Source organism: Aegilops tauschii, chromosome 5 (genome assembly GCF_002575655.3).
Source record: "Aegilops tauschii subsp. strangulata cultivar AL8/78 chromosome 5, Aet v6.0, whole genome shotgun sequence".
In the NCBI taxonomy this organism is placed as follows: domain Eukaryota; kingdom Viridiplantae; phylum Streptophyta; class Magnoliopsida; order Poales; family Poaceae; genus Aegilops; species Aegilops tauschii.
In genome coordinates, this window is record NC_053039.3 from 401065756 (window position 1) to 401086530 (window position 20775).

The window sequence follows — 20775 nt, forward strand, 5'->3', positions numbered from 1 at the left end:
GCTCGGCTCTGTTCATTAGAAGCTTGTTAAGTTCGTGAGCGCTCGCGGACGCTCGTTAACAGACCATGATGTGTTACAGTGTACGGGCTGAGAGTGTAGGTGTGGTTTTTATAAAGGAAGATGGTGACTACATGAGTAAGTGCGCTAGTTTTCAACCTCCTATGGGCTTGGTTGGTTCAATTAGATGGACAGATGCTACAAAAATATTATAACGAAGACAAAAAAATGTATTGTGATGTACTAACGAGCTGCTCGTAAAACTTGTTAGCTCCTTCATTAAGCTCGTTAAGCTTAATGACCTGAAATTGGTTATTGGCTCTGTTCATTAAGAAGCGAACTTCAAGCTTAACAAGTTGAACTATCAAGCGCTTATTAAGCTCGCGAGCTATGAGTTTTTGGTCCAGCCCTAGTCGAGCAAGCACACAGACGGAGCAAGTCGAGCGACGATTTAGCGTTCCACATATCCTGTTTTTCGAAACCTTCTGGAAGGTTCCTGACCGATTCAGGTCTTTTTTATGTTTTTCTTTTTCTTGTTGTTTCTCTTATAGATGTTCAGTGGTTTCCCTATCTTTTTCCCCTTTTTTGCTTTTTAAAAATGTTTACTTTTCAAAATGAAAAGGTTCAGCATTTTTACAAAATGCTCACGTATTCAAAAAAATATGCCGATTTTTTTCAAAAATTGTTTGTGTTTTAAAATATTGTTGAGAACTTCAAAAAATATTCCCATTTTCAAAAGTTGTTCACAAATTCAAAAAATATTTCGAAATACCAAAAAATGTTTGTATTTAAGATTGTTCAGAATTTTAAAAATGTTAGGATTTTTAAAAATTGTTCTCATTTCAAAAAGTGTTCATATTTTCAAAAAAAATCAAGCAACAGAGAATTGATTATTTTTAGGGGTAAAGCTAAGTTTTCTTTATCATAGTCCACATGTTGTGGGATACAATACGGATCGTGAAGATGAGCCAACCAAATGTGGCGTCTCGAACCAAGAGCATGCGAGTACTTAGCTAAATTTCGTGCTTCGCCGTCAACTGCATGACCTTCAAAAATAAAGTTACAATAAAAAGTTGCTGCTAACTTGATCTCTATAATAATGGACCCATAGCGGCCCTGGTTGCCCTTGACGATGTCGCCCACCACTTGCCTGAAGTATGACGAGATGGTGAAATTCTAAAGAGGGGATCCTCCGCCAGGGCAAGGCCTCCCTGAACGCTATCGCCTCCAGTGTAGCAGGATCAAGTAATCCCTCGATGACTAGTGACGAACTCCCAAGATAATTACCTGAAACATTGCGACACACTTCAGTTGCTGATCCGCCTCTTGTTCGCGTGAGACACCCCATCCACATGGACTTTTGCATGTCCAGGAGGTGGTGTCGATGGCCTCGCATGGTTATGTCTCAACCTGGTTATATGCCGGGCCGGACCAGGTTTCAGGACGGGCTTCAAAAGGCCCGAACCCTAGACTCCAAGCCTGAGCCTGACCCGAAGCCTGAGAATACACATTTTCTCAAGCCCGAGCCTGGCCTGAATGATGTTTCCCATTGCTGTTACATGTAAGCTCAGCCCGAATAGTGCAAGAACGAAAGCCCAACCCAGCCCGAATATACATCCGGGATGCAAAACAAAGCCTGAGCCCGCCCTGAGAGGCAAGCCTGACCCGGCCCGGGCCGGGCTGCCCATGATCAGGTTTAGTTCTATCGAGCTGCGTTGATCGGAGGTGCAACTTGTGAGCTCATCGGTGGCTTCTCCTTCAGTAATTCGAGCTCTGTAATTAATCTATTTATGAATGTGTTAGTCGCTTGCAGACTTTGAAAGATTCCTTCGTGGATGGCCTTCCCCCGTGCCGACCATATAGCCCACATCGTTACCGCCAACTGGACAAACTCCGGGAAGCTTACTAATTTGCCCCCAAAGTTCTGTAGCACTTCCGACAATAGCAAATCTTCACATCTGATCGGCACCAGCGAAGATTTCTCCTGGTTCAGTTTCAAACTAGTTGCATGTCCAAAGAAATGTAGGAGCTCCATCAGTACTAGATCGGCATCGCGCCTTGGCGCGGGGTGCCCGTCCCAACACATGGTCAAGCGATTATTAAAGATCAAGCATTAGTGAGAAGGCAAGTTTAGCACATTTATTCAACATAAGAACTAATTTTCTGGTTCAAGATAAAAAAAATCATCATTCACTCTGCACCACAAGCAAGACAACATCAAGTTCAGCACGGTCATGAGATTATAAAATATAATATGTCACAAAAGCAAGCAACATTGGGTTCAGTACAGTCAAGAGATTACATGGCATGATGCTTTAGTAAAAAGGTAAGTTTACCACATGTATTCGACATGACAATTGTTTTCTGGTATATGAGAGAAAGAAGAAACATTCAACACGATCATGATGAGATTATAAAAGCTAATAAGAGAACAACAGGCAATGGAGATGCTAAAACTATACAATACTACGACAATAAGTAGACCCTAAATTCAACTCTTAATGGTTCAACATTCCTCAATGATTCATTATTGGCCAGCATCGACAGCGGTAAGAAAACTCGGTCAATTCGCCACAACAAATACAACCTAAGGACAAGCCATAAAAAATAGACGTGTTCCCAGTTTTCCTGATTCACTCTTCTTGCTCCACTTCTTCACATGGCTTGAGCATCGACAATTTCCTCTCCAACCCACCTTTGCAAGTACAGTTTCTGCAGGTTAATTCCATTGGTGTATTTAACAATAATAAATAGGAATATACTCAAATTGATAGTTTAACTGAAAATTCTACAAAGGATACATTTCATGGATGTGGTACCCACTTCAGCTTTGTATACAATGGTGCGGGAGGCAATTTAATTATAGGAAAACAGGTTGAATTTTGAACCTGTTGGAACATGAGGTCTATGGTTGTATGCCATTTTTTTATGCAGGGAGATAGACCGACATTATTATCATTTATGGGTAATAAACAAAATGGTTGTAAGCCATGTTTACATCTCAAAACTCATGGATTTTGCTATCTATGATTTAGCAAGAAACATCCAACATCTTGACTTACCAGAACATGGATCAAGTATCTAAAACTATTTATTTTTTCAAGGGAAGTATCTAAAACCTTCACTCAAGCGAAGAAATAATCCATGCAAACTGAAGGGAAATAAAAAGGGGAAACGGAATGAAAGGGGTACAATTGTATGCCTAATCATGATCTCAACATATGTGACTTTGGTACATGTATTTCTTTGATCATTTTTCATTTGAATAATCGTGATCTTAAAATTATGATGGTTCAGTTTGATTATAATCAAATAAATTAACCAGCTATGCAAGCATGGTGGTTATCAACAGAGAGCCACATTACACCAGTTCTAAATTTCATGATACGTGCTTACTATATTTTTCTAAGATTGGCATGCATCTTGTTAGAATGATGAAATACATGTATACGCCAGCAGCTAGTGCTCACACGGGAACTGAATTATGCTGATGCATCGCCATGAATATTTTACTGAATATATATGGTGGATTTACTTTGTTTTTTCAGCTGGCATGGACAAAAGTTCTAAAATTGACTTATATGCTACAAAAATATTTACCAGAATTGCTAGGCTTTCCACCGTGAGGATTCTTCCATGCAGGACAAGCCAGGCGAAGAGCTTGCATTTGGGGGTGGCCTGTGCTTTCCAAACCTTAGCAGAGCAGAAAGGCACCAAGATCCAGTTGCTTTCTCATTCGCGAGTAATCCGCATGCCGGTGATGTTTGAGAGGCTCCCCCGCCTCCAGACTCTTGTAGGGAAAAGCCTTGTGTAAACTATTTGTAACACTCTCTTCTTCTACTTGAAAGGCAGCGCTCCTGACAGTTTATCGAAATTAAATAAAAGCAAGGCACAAAGATAGCCCAGAATAACCAATCTATTTGATTCTACTATTGTATAGTAACAGATTACACATATAGATAGCTTTGGTTAAACGCCTTATCATGTGACTCGCTCAAGCATAGCGCTATAATGACCTGTTCAACACCGACTGCTGAAATTTTCAGTATAATCATGGAGTGCTAGAACAATATCTAAATCAACAGGCAAACCTTGGACCAGGCGTGGAAGTGCAGTGAAGTTAGCTTCTCGGAGTTGACTTGACCCATGCTGATATTAAGGCTCTGGCTTTGACCAATGTAGCAGCCACGATTGACAGCCATGCCAAGAACAATTTTCTGCTTGATATCCCAAACAGTCCTGGTTTAATTATAAACGTTTTGAAACTAAAGCATTGGGTGGTCATATTTCACGTACGACAAAAGGACAGACAAAAATTACACAACGGAAGAAATGGAAAGTGAAGCAACACAAATAGATGCTTTTAATTTAAAACATACAGTGTGCGGTTAATATTACCTGAAAGTGAGAATTATTCAGACAACCTGCAATCTGGCGGAAAAGAGGAACCGTGCATTTCTGAAACTCCGCAGGCTGTGTAGCTTCTAGTATCTCTTCCAACTCTCCCAAACACATCACCTCCTTGGTGCTGTTTCTAATGGGCCAATATTTCAGTAGGCCCTTGATAACTGTGTATGAAAGCTTGCAATCTTTTTCGACAAACTGGGTAATGTAGTAAGACAACTGTTGATGGTACATTGCAATGCACTTGGCTTGTGAAGTGGAATCAAGGCCCAGGTAAGGAACAATTCATGCTCTTCCTTAAGTGGCAATACGAATCCGTTGATGACGCTCCCTAAGATCTGCAGTAGCTTAAGGACAATGCTTGGACGGGCATGAATTGCTCCTTACCCGGGTCACGAATACTAAGTGTGTTGTTACAAGTACAAATATATATATATATAATCAATCATTTGTACATCTCTAACCTCTACGCTCTAGCCATGATTACATTGTAACTATGAAGTTCTTAACTTTCTCTTCATTTATAATTAGAACACAACACACTACCTTGATATATCCCCTTATTGACAGAGATCCTAAAAAACATCAAGCACATAAGCCTAAAACAAAACAGTGGTGATTACCTTGGAAAAAGATCACTTTGACCCCTGTCTTTCTACATTAATGAATGAACCAAATTCTACTCTAGATGGCCACATCTTGCCCATTCATATTTTTTATAAGGTGTGATTATAATCACATACCGAACCAAGGTGGATCCAGGTTAAAATGTTTTCGGAAAGATCTAATTTATGCAGGACACAATTGAGCTACTCCCTTTGGACTAAACGGAAGCACTAAACATGGCCATAACAGAGAGAGAGAGAGAGCAGCTGAAGGAAATATGCCCTAGAGGCAATAATAAAGTATTATTTATTTCCTTGTATCATGATAAATGTTTATTATTCATGCTAGAATTGTATTAACCGGAAACATAATACATGTGTGAATATATAGACAAACAGAGTGTCACTAGTATGCCTCTACTTGACTAGCTCGTTAATCAAAGATGGTTATGTTTCCTAGCCATAAACATAAGTTGTCATTTGATTAACGAGATCACCTCATTAGGAGAATGACATGATTGACTTGACCCATTCCGTTAGCTTAGCACTCGATCGTTTAGTATGTTGCTATTGCTTTCTTCATGACTTATACATGTTCCTATGACTATGAGATTATGCAACTCCCGTTTACCGGAGGAACACTTTGTGTGCTACCAAACGTCACAACGTAAATGGGTGATTATAAAAGTGCTCTACAGGTGTCTCCAAAGGTACTTGTTGGGTTGGCGTATTTCTAGATTAGGATTTGTCACTCCAATTGTCGGAGAGGTATCTCTGGGCCCACTCGGTAATGCACATCACTATAAGCCTTGCAAGCATTGTGACTAATGAGTTAGTTGCGGGATGATGTGTTACGGAACGAGTAAAGAGACTTGCCGGTAACGAGATTGAACTAGGTATCGAGATACCGACGATCAAATCTCGGGCAAGTAACATACCGGTGACAAAGGGAACAAGGTATGTTGTTATGCGGTCTGACCGATAAAGATCTTCGTAGAATATGTGGGAGCCAATATGGGCATCCAGGTCCCGCTATTGGTTATTGACCGGAGACGTGTCTCGGTCATGTCTACATAGATCTCGAACCCGTAGGGTCCGCACGCTTAACGTTACGATGACAGTTTTATTGAGTTTTGATGTACCGAAGGAGTTCGGAGTCCCGGATGAGATCGGGGATATGACGAGGAGTCTCGAAATGGTCGAGACGTAAAAATCGATATATTGGACGACTATATTCGGACTTCGGAAAGGTTCCGAGTGATTCGGGTATTTTTCGGAGTACCGGAGAGTTACGGGAATTCGTATTGGGCCTTAATGGGCCATACGGGAAAGGAGAGAAAGGCCTCAAAAGGTGGCCGCACCCCTCCCCATGGTCTGGTCCGAATTGGACTAGGGAAGGGGGGCGCACCCTTCCTTCTTTCTCCTTCCCCCTTCCCTGCTCCTACTCCCACAAGGAAAGGAGGAGTCCTACTCCCGGTGGGAGTAGGACTCCCCCCTATGGCGCGCCTCTCCCCTTGGCCGGCTGCCTCCCCCTTGCTCCTTTATATACGGGGGCAGGGGGCACCCCAGAGACACAACAATTGATCCTTGAGATCTCTTAGCCGTGTGCGGTGCCCCCCTCCACCATATTACACCTCGATAATACCGTTGCGGAGCTTAGGTGAAGACCTGCGTCGGTGGAACATCATCATCGTCACCACGCCGTCGTGCTGACGAAACTCTCCCTCAACACTCGGCTGGATCGGAGTTCGAGGGACGTCATCGAGCTGAACGTGTGTAGAACTCGGAGGTGCCGTACGTTCGGTACTTGATCGGTCGGATCGTGAAGACGTACGACTACATCATCCGCGTTGTGGTAACGCTTCCGCTGTCGGTCTACGAGGGTACGTGGACAACACTCTCCCCTCTCGTTGCTATGCATCACCATGATCTTGCGTGTGCGTAGGAATTTTTTTGAAATTACTACGTTCTCCAACAGTGGCATCCGAGCCTGGTTTTATGCGTTGATGCTATGCACGAGTAGAACACAAGTGAGTTGTGGGCGAGATAAGTCATACTGCTTACCAGCATGTCATACTTTGGTTCAGCGGTATTGTGAGATGAAGCGGCCCGGACCGACATTACGCGTACGCTTACGCGAGACTGGTTTCACCGTTGCGAGCACTCATTGCTTAAAGGTGACCGGCGGGTGTCTGTCTCTCTCACTTTAGTTGAACCGAGTGTGGCTACGCCCGGTCCTTGCGAAGGTTAAAACAGCATCAACTTGACAAACTATCGTTGTGGTTTTGATGCGTAGGTAAGAACGGTTCTTGCTTAGCCCGTAGCAGCCACGTAAAACATGCAACAACAAAGTAGAGGACGTCTAACTTGTTTTTGCAGGGCATGTTGTGATGTGATATGGTCAAGACATGATGTGATATAATTTGTTGTATGAGATGATCATGTTTTGTAACCGAGTTATCGGCAACTGGCAGGAGCCATATGGTTGACGCTTTATTGTATGAAATGCAATCGCCATGTAATAGTTTTACTTTATCACTAAGCGGTAGCGATAGTAGTAAAAGAAAAAGTTGGCGAGACAACAACGATACTACGATGGAGATCAAGGTGTCGCGCTGGTGACGATGGTGATCATGACGGTGCTTCGGAGATGGAGATCACAAGCACGGTGCTTCGGAGATGGAGATCACAAGCACAAGATGATGATGGCCATATCATATCACTTATATTGATTGCATGTGATGTTAATCCTTTATGCATCTTATCTTGCTTTGTTTGACGGTAGCATTATAAGATGATCCTTCACTAAATTATCAAAGTATAAGTGTTCTCCCTGAGTATGCACCGTTGCGAAAGTTCTTCGTGCTGAGACACCACGTGATGATCGGGTGTGATAGGCTCTACGTTCAAATACAACGGGTGCAAAATAGTTGCACACGCGGAATACTCAGGTTAAACTTGACGAGCCTAGCATATAACAGATATGGCCTCGGAACACGGAGACCGAAAGGTCGAGCGTGAATCATATAGTAGATATGATCAACATAGTGATGTTCACCATTGAAACTACTCCATCTCACGTGATGATCGGACATGGTTTAGTTGATATGGATCACGTGATCACTTAGAGGATTAGAGGGATGTCTATCTAAGTGGGAGTTCTTAAGTAATATGATTAATTGAACTTGAATTTATCATGAACTTAGTACCTGATAGTATTTTGCTTGTCTATGTTAATTGTAGATAGATGGCCCGTGCTGTTGTTCCGTTGAATTTTAATGCGTTTCTTGAGAAAGCAAAGTTGAAAGATGATGGTAGCAATTACACGGACTGGGTCCGTAACTTGAGGATTATCCTCATTGCTGCACAGAAGAATTACGTCCTGGAAGCACCGCTGGGTGCCAGGCCTGCTGCAGGAGCAACACCAGATGTTATGAACGTCTGGCAGAGCAAAGCTGATGACTACTCGATAGTTCAGTGTGCCATGCTTTACGGCTTAGAACCGGGTCTTCAACGACGTTTTGAACGTCATGGAGCATATGAGATGTTCCAGGAGTTGAAGTTAATATTTCAAGCAAATGCCCGAATTGAGAGATATGAAGTCTCCAATAAGTTCTTCAGCTGCAAGATGGAAGAGAATAGTTCTGTCAGTGAGCATATACTCAAAATGTCTGGGTATAACAATCACTTAATTCAACTGGGAGTTAATCTTCCGGATGATAGCGTTATTGACAGAATTCTTCAATCACTGCCACCAAGCTACAAGAGCTTCGTGATGAACTATAATATGCAAGGGATGAGTAAGACAATTCCCGAGCTCTTCGCAATGCTAAAGGCTGCGGAGGTAGAAATCAAAAAGGAGCATCAAGTGTTGATGGTCAATAAGACCACCAGTTTCAAGAAAAAGGGTAAAGGGAAGAAGAAAGGGAACTTCAAGAAGAACAGCAAACAAGTTGCTGCTCAGGAGAAGAAACCCAAGTCTGGACCTAAGCCTGAAACTGAGTGCTTCTACTGCAAGCAAACTGGTCACTGGAAGCGGAACTGCCCAAAGTATTTGGCGGATAAGAAGGATGGCAAGGTGAACAAAGGTATATGTGATATACATGTTATTGATGTGTACCTTACTAATGCTCGCAGTAGCACCTGGGTATTTGATACTGGTTCTGTTGCTAATATTTGCAACTCGAAACAGGGGCTACGGATTAAGCAAAGATTGGCTAAGGACGAGGTGACGATGCGCGTGGGAAATGGTTCCAAAGTCGATGTGATCGCGGTCGGCACGCTACCTCTACATCTACCTTCGGGATTAGTTTTAGACCTAAATAATTGTTATTTGGTGCCAGCGTTGAGCATGAACATTATATCTGGATCTTGTTTGATGCGAGACGGTTATTCATTTAAATCAGAGAATAATGGTTGTTCTATTTATATGAGTAATATCTTTTATGGTCATGCACCCTTGAAGAGTGGTCTATTTTTGTTGAATCTCGATAGTAGTGACACACATATTCATAATATTGAAACCAAAAGATGCAGAGTTGATAATGATAGTGCAACTTATTTGTGGCACTGCCGTTTAGGTCATATCGGTGTAAAGCGCATGAAGAAACTCCATACTGATGGACTTTTGGAACCACTTGATTATGAATCACTTGGTACTTGCGAACCGTGCCTCATGGGCAAGATGACTAAAACACCGTTCTCCGGAACTATGGAGAGAGCAACAGATTTGTTGGAAATCATACATACAGATGTATGTGGTCCGATGAATGTTGAGGCTCGTGGCGGATATCGTTATTTTCTCACCTTCACAGATGATTTAAGCAGATATGGGTATATCTACTTAATGAAACATAAGTATGAAACATTTGAAAAGTTCAAAGAATTTCAGAGTGAAGTTGAAAATCATCGTAACAAGAAAATAAAGTTTCTACGATCAGATCGTGGAGGAGAATATTTGAGTTACGAGTTTGGTCTACATTTGAAACAATGCGGAATAGTTTCGCAACTCACGCCACCCGGAACACCACAGCGTAATGGTGTGTCCGAACGTCGTAATCGCACTTTACTAGATATGGTGCGATCTATGATGTCTCTTACTGATTTACCGCTATCGTTTTGGGGTTATGCTTTACAGACGGCTGCATTCACGTTAAATAGGACACCATCAAAATCCGTTGAGACGACGCCTTATGAACTGTGGTTTGGCAAGAAACCAAAGTTGTCGTTTCTTAAAGTTTGGGGCTGCGATGCTTATGTGAAGAAACTTCAACCTGATAAGCTCGAACCCAAATCGGAGAAATGTGTCTTCATAGGATACCCAAAGGAGACTGTTGGGTATACCTTCTATCACAGATCCGAAGGCAAAACTTTTGTTGCTAAATTCGGAAATTTTCTAGAGAAGGAGTTTTTCTCGAAAGAAGTGAGTGGGAGGAAAGTAGAACTTGATGAGGTAACTATACCTGCTCCCTTATTGGAAAGTAGTTCATCACATAAACCAGTTTATGAGACACCTACACCAATTAGTGAGGAAGTTAATGATGATGATCATGAAACTTCAGATCAAGTTATTACTGAACATCGTAGATCAACCAGAGTAAGATCCGCACCAGAGTGGTACGGTAATCCTGTTCTGGAAGTTATGTTACTAGACCATGACGAACCTACGAACTATGAAGAAGCGATGGTGAGCCCAGATTCCGCAAAATGGCTTGAGGCCATGAAATCTGAGATGGGATCCATGTATGAGAACAAAGTATGGACTTTGGTTGACTTGCCCAATGATCGGCAAGCCATTGAAAATAAATGGATCTTCAAGAAGAAGACTGACGCTGATGGTAATGTTACTGTCTATAAAGCTCGACTTGTTGCGAAAGGTTTTTGACAAGTTCAAGGGATTGACTACGATGAGACCTTCTCACCCGTAGCGATGCTTAAGTCTGTCCGAATCATGTTAGCAATTGCCGCATTTTATGATTATGAAATTTGGCAAATGGATGTCAAAACTGCATTCCTGAATGGATTTCTGGAAGAAGAGTTGTATATGATGCAACCAGAAGGTTTTGTCGATCCAAAGGGAGCTAACAAAGTGTGCAAGCTCCAGCGATCCATTTATGGACCGGTGCAAGCCTCTCGGAGTTGGAATAAACGCTTTGATAGTGTGATCAAAGCACTTGATTTTATACAGACTTTTGGAGAAGCCTGTATTTACAAGAAAGTGAGTGGGAGCTCTGTAGCATTTCTGATATTATATGTGGATGACATATTACTGATTGGAAATGATATAGAATTTCTGGATAGCATAAAGGGATACTTGAATAAGAGTTTTTCAATGAAAGACCTCGGTGAAGCTGCGTATATATTGGGCATCAAGATCTATAGAGATATATCAAGACGCTTAATTGGACTTTCACAAAGCACATACCTTGACAAAGTTTTGAAGAAGTTCAAAATGGATCAAGCAAAGAAAGGATTCTTGCCTATGTTGCAAGGTGTGAAGTTGAGTAAGACTCAATGCCCGACCACTGCAGAAGATAGAGAGAAGATGAAAGATGTCCCCTATGCTTCATCCATAGGCTCTATCATGTATGCAATGCTGTGTACCAGACCTGATGTATGCCTTGCTATAAGTCTAGCAGGAAGGTACCAAAGTAATCCAGGAGTGGATCATTGGACAGCGGTCAAGAACATCCTGAAATACCTGAAAAGGACTAAGGATATATTTCTCGTATATGGAGGTGACAAAGAGCTCATCGTAAATGGTTACGTTGATGCAAGCTTTGACACTGATCCGGACGATTCTAAATCGCAAACCGGATACGTATTTACATTGAACGGTGGAGCTGTCAGTTGGTGCAGTTCTAAACAAAGCGTCGTGGCGGGATCTACATGTGAAGCGGAGTACATAGCTACTTCGGAAGCAGCAAATGAAGGAGTCTGGATGAAGGAGTTCATATCCGATCTAGGTGTCATACCTAGTGCATCGGGTCCTATGAAAATCTTTTGTGACAATACTGGTGCAATTGCCTTGGCAAAGGAATCCATATTTCACAAGAGAACCAAGCACATCAAAAGACGCTTCAATTCCATCCGGGATTTAGTCCAGGTGGGAGACATAGAAATTTGCAAGATACATACGGATCTGAATGTTGCAGACCCGTTGACTAAGCCTCTTCCACGAGCAAAACATGATCAGCACCAAGGCTCCATGGGTGTAAGAATCATTACTGTGTAATCTAGATTATTGACTCTAGTGCAAGTGGGAGACTGAAGGAAATATGCCCTAGAGGCAATAATAAAGTATTATTTATTTCCTTGTATCATGATAAATGTTTATTATTCATGCTAGAATTGTATTATCCGGAAACATAATACATGTGTGAATATATAGACAAACAGAGTGTCACTAGTATGCCTCTACTTGACTAGCTCGTTAATCAAAGATGGTTATGTTTCCTAGCCATAGACATAAGTTGTCATTTGATTAACGAGATCACCTCATTAGGAGAATGACGTGATTGACTTGACCCATTCCCTTAGCTTAGCACTCGATCGTTTAGTATGTTGCTATTGCTTTCTTCATGACTTATACATGTTCCTATGACTATGAGATTATGCAACTCCCGTTTACCGGAGGAACAGTTTGTGTGCTACCAAACGTCACAACGTAAATGGGTGATTATAAAGGTGCTCTACAGGTGTCTCCAAAGGTACTTGTTGGGTTGGCGTATTTCGAGATTAGGATTTGTCACTCCAATTGTCGGAGAGGTATCTCTGGGCCCACTCGGTAATGCACATCACTATAAGCCTTGCAAGCATTGTGACTAATGAGTTAGTTGCGGGATGATGTGTTACGGAACGAGTAAAGAGACTTGCCGGTAATGAGATTGAACTAGGTATCGAGATACGACGATCAAATCTCGGGCAAGTAACATACCGGTGACAAAGGGAACAACGTATGTTGTTATGCGGTCTGACCGATAAAGATCTTCGTAGAATATGTGGGAGCCAATATGGGCATCCAGGTCCCGCTATTGGTTATTGACCGGAGACGTGTCTCGGTCATGTCTACATAGTTCTCGAACCCGTAGGGTCCGCACGCTTAACGTTACGATGACAGTTTTATTGAGTTTTGATGTACCGAAGGAGTTCGGAGTCCCGGATGAGATCGGGGATATGACGAGGAGTCTCGAAATGGTCGAGACGTAAAAATCGATATATTGGACGACTATATTCGGACTTCGGAAAGGTTCCGAGTGATTCGGGTATTTTTCGGAGTACCGGAGAGTTACGGGAATTCGTATTGGGCCTTAATGGGCCATACGGGAAAGGAGAGAAAGGCCTCAAAAGGTGGCCGCACCCCTCCCCATGGTCTGGTCCGAATTGGACTAGGGAAGGGGGGCGCACCCTTCCTTCTTTCTCCTTCCCCCTTCCCTTCTCCTACTCCCACAAGGAAAGGAGGAGTCCTACTCCCGGTGGGAGTAGGACTCCCCCCTATGGCGCGCCTCTCCCCTTGGCCGGCTGCCTCCCCCTTGCTCCTTTATATACGGGGGCAGGGGGCACCCCAGAGACACAACAATTGATCCTTGAGATCTCTTAGCCGTGTGCGGTGCCCCCCTCCACCATATTACACCTCGATAATACCGTTGCGGAGCTTAGGTGAAGACCTGCGTCGGTGGAACATCATCATCGTCACCACGCCGTCGTGCTGACGAAACTCTCCCTCAACACTCGGCTGGATCGGAGTTCGAGGGACGTCATCGAGCTGAACGTGTGTAGAACTCGGAGGTGCCGTACGTTCGGTACTTGATCGGTCGGATCGTGAAGACGTACGACTACATCATCCGCGTTGTGGTAACGCTTCCGCTGTCGGTCTACGAGGGTACGTGGACAACACTCTCCCCTCTCGTTGCTATGCATCACCATGATCTTGCGTGTGCGTAGGAATTTTTTTGAAATTACTACGTTCTCCAACAGTGGCATCCGAGCCTGGTTTTATGCGTTGATGCTATGCACGAGTAGAACACAAGTGAGTTGTGGGCGAGATAAGTCATACTGCTTACCAGCATGTCATACTTTGGTTCAGCGGTATTGTGAGATGAAGCGGCCCGGACCGACATTACGCGTACGCTTACGCGAGACTGGTTTCACCGTTGCGAGCACTCATTGCTTAAAGGTGACCGGCGGGTGTCTGTCTCTCTCACTTTAGTTGAACCGAGTGTGGCTACGCCCGGTCCTTGCGAAGGTTAAAACAGCATCAACTTGACAAACTATCGTTGTGGTTTTGATGCGTAGGTAAGAACGGTTCTTGCTTAGCCCGTAGCAGCCACGTAAAACATGCAACAACAAAGTAGAGGACGTCTAACTTGTTTTTGCAGGGCATGTTGTGATGTGATATGGTCAAGACATGATGTGATATAATTTGTTGTATGAGATGATCATGTTTTGTAACCGAGTTATCGGCAACTGGCAGGAGCCATATGGTTGACGCTTTATTGTATGAAATGCAATCGCCATGTAATAGTTTTACTTTATCACTAAGCGGTAGCGATAGTAGTAAAAGAAAAAGTTGGCGAGACAACAACGATACTACGATGGAGATCAAGGTGTCGCGCTGGTGACGATGGTGATCATGACGGTGCTTCGGAGATGGAGATCACAAGCACGGTGCTTCGGAGATGGAGATCACAAGCACAAGATGATGATGGCCATATCATATCACTTATATTGATTGCATGTGATGTTAATCCTTTATGCATCTTATCTTGCTTTGTTTGACGGTAGCATTATAAGATGATCCTTCACTAAATTATCAAAGTATAAGTGTTCTCCCTGAGTATGCACCGTTGCGAAAGTTCTTCGTGCTGAGACACCACGTGATGATCGGGTGTGATAGGCTCTACGTTCAAATACAACGGGTGCAAAATAGTTGCACACGCGGAATACTCAGGTTAAACTTGACGAGCCTAGCATATAACAGATATGGCCTCGGAACACGGAGACCGAAAGGTCGAGCGTGAATCATATAGTAGATATGATCAACATAGTGATGTTCACCATTGAAACTACTCCATCTCACGTGATGATCGGACATGGTTTAGTTGATATGGATCACGTGATCACTTAGAGGATTAGAGGGATGTCTATCTAAGTGGGAGTTCTTAAGTAATATGATTAATTGAACTTGAATTTATCATGAACTTAGTACTTGATAGTATTTTGCTTGTCTATGTTAATTGTAGATAGATGGCCCGTGCTGTTGTTCCGTTGAATTTTAATGCGTTTCTTGAGAAAGCAAAGTTGAAAGATGATGGTAGCAATTACACGGACTGGGTCCGTAACTTGAGGATTATCCTCATTGCTGCACAGAAGAATTACGTCCTGGAAGCACCGCTGGGTGCCAGGCCTGCTGCAGGAGCAACACCAGATGTTATGAACGTCTGGCAGAGCAAAGCTGATGACTACTCGATAGTTCAGTGTGCCATGCTTTACGGCTTAGAACCGGGTCTTCAACGACGTTTTGAACGTCATGGAGCATATGAGATGTTCCAGGAGTTGAAGTTAATATTTCAAGCAAATGCCCGAATTGAGAGATATGAAGTCTCCAATAAGTTCTTCAGCTGCAAGATGGAAGAGAATAGTTCTGTCAGTGAGCATATACTCAAAATGTCTGGGTATAACAATCACTTAATTCAACTGGGAGTTAATCTTCCGGATGATAGCGTTATTGACAGAATTCTTCAATCACTGCCACCAAGCTACAAGAGCTTCGTGATGAACTATAATATGCAAGGGATGAGTAAGACAATTCCCGAGCTCTTCGCAATGCTAAAGGCTGCGGAGGTAGAAATCAAAAAGGAGCATCAAGTGTTGATGGTCAATAAGACCACCAGTTTCAAGAAAAAGGGTAAAGGGAAGAAGAAAGGGAACTTCAAGAAGAACAGCAAACAAGTTGCTGCTCAGGAGAAGAAACCCAAGTCTGGACCTAAGCCTGAAACTGAGTGCTTCTACTGCAAGCAAACTGGTCACTGGAAGCGGAACTGCCCAAAGTATTTGGCGGATAAGAAGGATGGCAAGGTGAACAAAGGTATATGTGATATACATGTTATTGATGTGTACCTTACTAATGCTCGCAGTAGCACCTGGGTATTTGATACTGGTTCTGTTGCTAATATTTGCAACTCGAAACAGGGGCTACGGATTAAGCAAAGATTGGCTAAGGACGAGGTGACGATGCGCGTGGGAAATGGTTCCAAAGTCGATGTGATCGCGGTCGGCACGCTACCTCTACATCTACCTTCGGGATTAGTTTTAGACCTAAATAATTGTTATTTGGTGCCAGCGTTGAGCATGAACATTATATCTGGATCTTGTTTGATGCGAGACGGTTATTCATTTAAATCAGAGAATAATGGTTGTTCTATTTATATGAGTAATATCTTTTATGGTCATGCACCCTTGAAGAGTGGTCTATTTTTGTTGAATCTCGATAGTAGTGACACACATATTCATAATATTGAAACCAAAAGATGCAGAGTTGATAATGATAGTGCAACTTATTTGTGGCACTGCCGTTTAGGTCATATCGGTGTAAAGCGCATGAAGAAACTCCATACTGATGGACTTTTGGAACCACTTGATTATGAATCACTTGGTACTTGCGAACCGTGCCTCATGGGCAAGATGACTAAAACACCGTTCTCCGGAACTATGGAGAGAGCAACAGATTTGTTGGAAATCATACATACAGATGTATGTGGTCCAATGAATGTTGAGGCTGTTTTATTGAGTTCTCGAACCCGTAGGGTCCGCACGCTTAACGTTACGATGACAGTTTTATTGAGTTTTGATGTACCGAAGGAGTTCGGAGTCCCGGATGAGATCGGGGATATGACGAGGAGTCTCGAAATGGTCGAGACGTAAAAATCGATATATTGGACGACTATATTCGGACTTCGGAAAGGTTCCGAGTGATTCGGGTATTTTTCGGAGTACCGGAGAGTTACGGGAATTCGTATTGGGCCTTAATGGGCCATACGGGAAATGAGAGAAAGGCCTCAAAAGGTGGCCGCACCCCTCCCCATGGTCTGGTCCGAATTGGACTAGGGAAGGGGGCGCACCCTTCCTTCTTTCTCCTTCCCCCTTCCCTTCTCCTACTCCCACAAGGAAAGGAGGAGTCCTACTCCCGGTGGGAGTAGGACTCCCCCCTATGGCGCACCTCTCCCCTTGGCCGGCTGCCTCCCCCTTGCTCCTTTATATACGGGGGCAGGGGGGCACCCCAGAGACACAACAATTGATTCTTGAGATCTCTTAGCCGTGTGCGGTGCCCCCCTCCACCATATTACACCTCGATAATACCGTTGCGGAGCTTAGGCGAAGCCCTGCGTCGGTGGAACATCATCATCGTCACCACGCCGTCGTGCTGACGAAACTCTCCCTCAACACTCGGCTGGATTGGAGTTCGAGGGATGTCATCGAGCTGAACGTGTGTAGAACTCGGAGGTGCCGTACGTTCGGTACTTGATCGGTCGGATCGTGAAGACGTACGACTACATCAACCGCGTTGTGATAACGCTTCCGCTGTCGGTCTACGAGGGTACGTGGACAACACTCTCCCCTCTCGTTGCTATGCATCACCATGATCTTGCGTGTGCGTAGGAAATTTTTTGAAATTACTACGTTCCCCAACAGCAGCATCCATAGATAAAAATATGGGCAGAGGGGGGTAGTAAGTCACAAATGGATCTTTTAGAATGATTTATAGGAAAGGCATTTGGGCATGACTTAGTAAAATGTAAGTGGAACTTGAAGAATAATATACTAAGAAAAGAACTCTTGACAGACTAATTATCAAAATGGTTGAGCGATTTACATTAGTACCTTGGGTCTAGCTGCTTGCTCAGGTGTATCTCCTTACTTGGTAATCCCTCCTTAATTCTGCCCACCAATCATCTGAAAGAAGAGACAAGTAACACATTTGAGTAAAACATATATACTATTAAAAATATTCTAGCAATTCTGTCCAACATGTCATGAGAAATATGGTCCAGAGAGCAATCCATACCGATGTTCACATATTTATAGCTCAGTTTCGCCAGACCGGTGTTGATCAATGCATCAGCTGAAGGAAATGAAAATAACAACGTAATTATTTAGTAGTACAATTTGACGGCATATCAAACTCAAGATCGGACGACCGGAAATCAATCGATAACATGCATTTGAAAACATTTCAACGAAAAAAAAAGATCTGCACATGCATCTAATTATCATGGCATTAGCATTTCGCAAGACATGGCATTTCAGTCAATTAACTATCGGGACATTTCCAATATGCAAAATAAGAGGGGATCTAGCTTGACATTTGAGAGACAGAGAGATGGACCTGCAAGTCATCGACAGTCACTATGACGTCGACCTTGACGGCATCATCTGGTACGTGGTGGTGGCGATTCACGCTCCTTAGTCAGTACCTCACCACGCAGCGGCCTGCAAACCGAGACGTCGGAGAGAGAGAGCCAGCTCGAGTAGCAGGAAATATAGAACTACAGTTCATATAGACATATTCAACGCCTCAATGCTTAAATCCCAAATTGGGGAATCCAGGAAATACAGTAGTGCTAAGCTGCAGATTGTTTGATTGTACTTTGTAGCCCTATGCAAAATGAAATGGCTGTACAAAACTATGTATAATTCTATTAACACAAGGTGGTGATTCAGACAGCCTCTCAAAGCCTTTCCAAAATAAGCCTCCCAAAATAATCAACCAAACTGGATGCGCTGAACATTAGAACTTGTCTAGGGATATGTCAAGATGCCTAGGGATATGTCAAGAAGTAGATCACACTGGAAGGCACACACACAAAGAACGGCGCTGGACAAGAGAGTGGTATGCCTAGCCTGTTGTTCGTTCAGATCCTGAGGCACATCCAACACCGTGGACACATCCGACACCTCCAACTCATCTGCGCAACCAAAATCCTGTCATCAGTCAATCCGCCGCTCCAAGTCCCCTAACCCGAACCATGAGTAAACAGTACCTTGCAAGGTATACGTTTACACAAGTCTTCTACATAGGGCATGCACCATAAAAGGAATAGGTGGAGATATTAAGCTACTAAAGCCACAGACAACAGCAAAGGACCGATCTGGTCCTAGGCACAAGAACCAACAATCAACTAAATCATACCGAGTCTACAAGCAGTCCTATGCAGCAAGAAAAGCTTAACAGATTAATACATGTTATCCATGGTAATGTAATATGGCAGAATTGAACCGGCAAACACTCGGACACATTTTTTGTTATCAGGGGCAAGTCCAGGACAAGCAAGGTATACGTGCAACAGGAATCTGAAAAAAAAAACAGAGATTTGTAGCAACATAACGATGATGCGGACCTGCTTTTAAACATGGGAGGGCTACAAACATCAATCGTGTGATGGGTTGACTACAATTAGCAGAGGCAAGCGGTCAAACTAAATAGCCATACAAACATCAATCGTGTGATGGGTTGACTACAATTAGCAGAGTCAAGCGGTCAAACTAAACAGTCTGATACATGGTCGACCATAGAGCAAACATGTACATGTAAAAAATGGCCACTCATGGGATCTGAACAATATGATACACGGTGGATTACACAGCAAGCATCGAAAGGGCTAAATGGACTACTCAACCACAAATCACTCGTTCTGTGCATAACATCAGGCCCAATCACATAAAATCCTGGACAGATCTATAATAGGAATGTATTAGAGTTGACCAAGCAAAGGGGCTCACCTAGCTAGTGGGCGACGCCGTGGAGCGGAGATGCCGGCCGTTGTTCATTAAAGATGGAGAATTGTGTGATGTGCTCTCCTATCCTCTACAGCAGCTGTAGGAGTACATCAATTGCTCTACTCCAAATCGAATTGAAGCACATCAGGAGCTACAAGCTCGTCCCCGCTCCTCTCCTCTGCTGCTACAAAAGAAGAGAGATATTAGAAAGAGATAGAGGAAGAAGAGGAGGAGGAGGAAGGAGGGGCAGGGAATGAACCCACCAGAGGTAGAGAGGAGGCGCAGCCCCATGGCTGCCGGTGTCGGGCCAGGAGGGGATGAACTCTCCTCTTCTACTGCTTATCTTGGCGGCGTCGACGTCGCTCAAGCCCAAGGCCTGCTGTTGCGCCGCCTTGGCCTGCTGCTGCTGCTCCCCGCCGCCGCTGCCGCCGTCGCGCTCCTCGTCCTTCCTCCGCTGCTGCTCGTCGTCGTTGGGAGGGGGGCTCTGTTGCGGCGGATCTGGCCGCCGACGGCGCGGTTCGAGCCGGTGGGCGGCGGCGGCGGCGATGTGGGTGGGAGGAGAGGAGGCGCGTGGGAGGGAAGGGGAGAGGACGCGCGGGGGAGGAGAGAGGAGGCGGCGTCTAGGGTTCAACACAGAGCGGCTGCCCTTTATAAACCTGCACGTGAAATGACCAAAATGCCCACGGCGGGGCAAGGAAATTACAGGGGGTGGCAGGAACGAGACGGTAACTATTCATTGCAGCAGTAACTTTTTTCTCGATCCAGCGGCTGAGATCAATCCGGGGCGAGATCGGACAGTCCAAATCGGATCAAGCAAACCGATCCGACGGCTGAGAGTTACCAAACTCTGAGAGAGCCTGGGAGTGACTGCATCTCTTATTTCTCGATGTCTACCCCTTTTGCAAAAATAACAGCATCATCTTCTTAAAGACCGATTCTCATGCTTGGTCTCCTTGTAGGAAAAGGGGCTAGGGAGCCTTGTTCAGTAGCCACG

At 43.9% G+C, this 20775-nt stretch overlaps 1 long non-coding RNA gene across 6 annotated transcripts; it reads right to left on the minus strand.

Annotated features, from left to right (window-relative positions):
* Positions 1-2382: 2382 nt before the first annotated feature.
* Positions 2383-20394, minus strand: LOC120965207 (uncharacterized). 6 transcript variants are annotated; one of them, XR_006664344.2, is made up of 9 exons: positions 20045-20394; positions 19785-19962; positions 18391-18970; positions 18070-18126; positions 17886-17957; positions 4396-4525; positions 4089-4236; positions 3598-3854; positions 2383-2709 (listed from the first exon to the last, which is right to left on the minus strand). It is a non-coding gene; the product is annotated as an uncharacterized lncRNA (long non-coding RNA). The 6 variants fall into 6 exon arrangements; XR_005757662.3 differs by having other exon boundaries at positions 4396-4531; XR_006664346.2 differs by having other exon boundaries at positions 4396-4599.
* Positions 20395-20775: the final 381 nt, after the last annotated feature.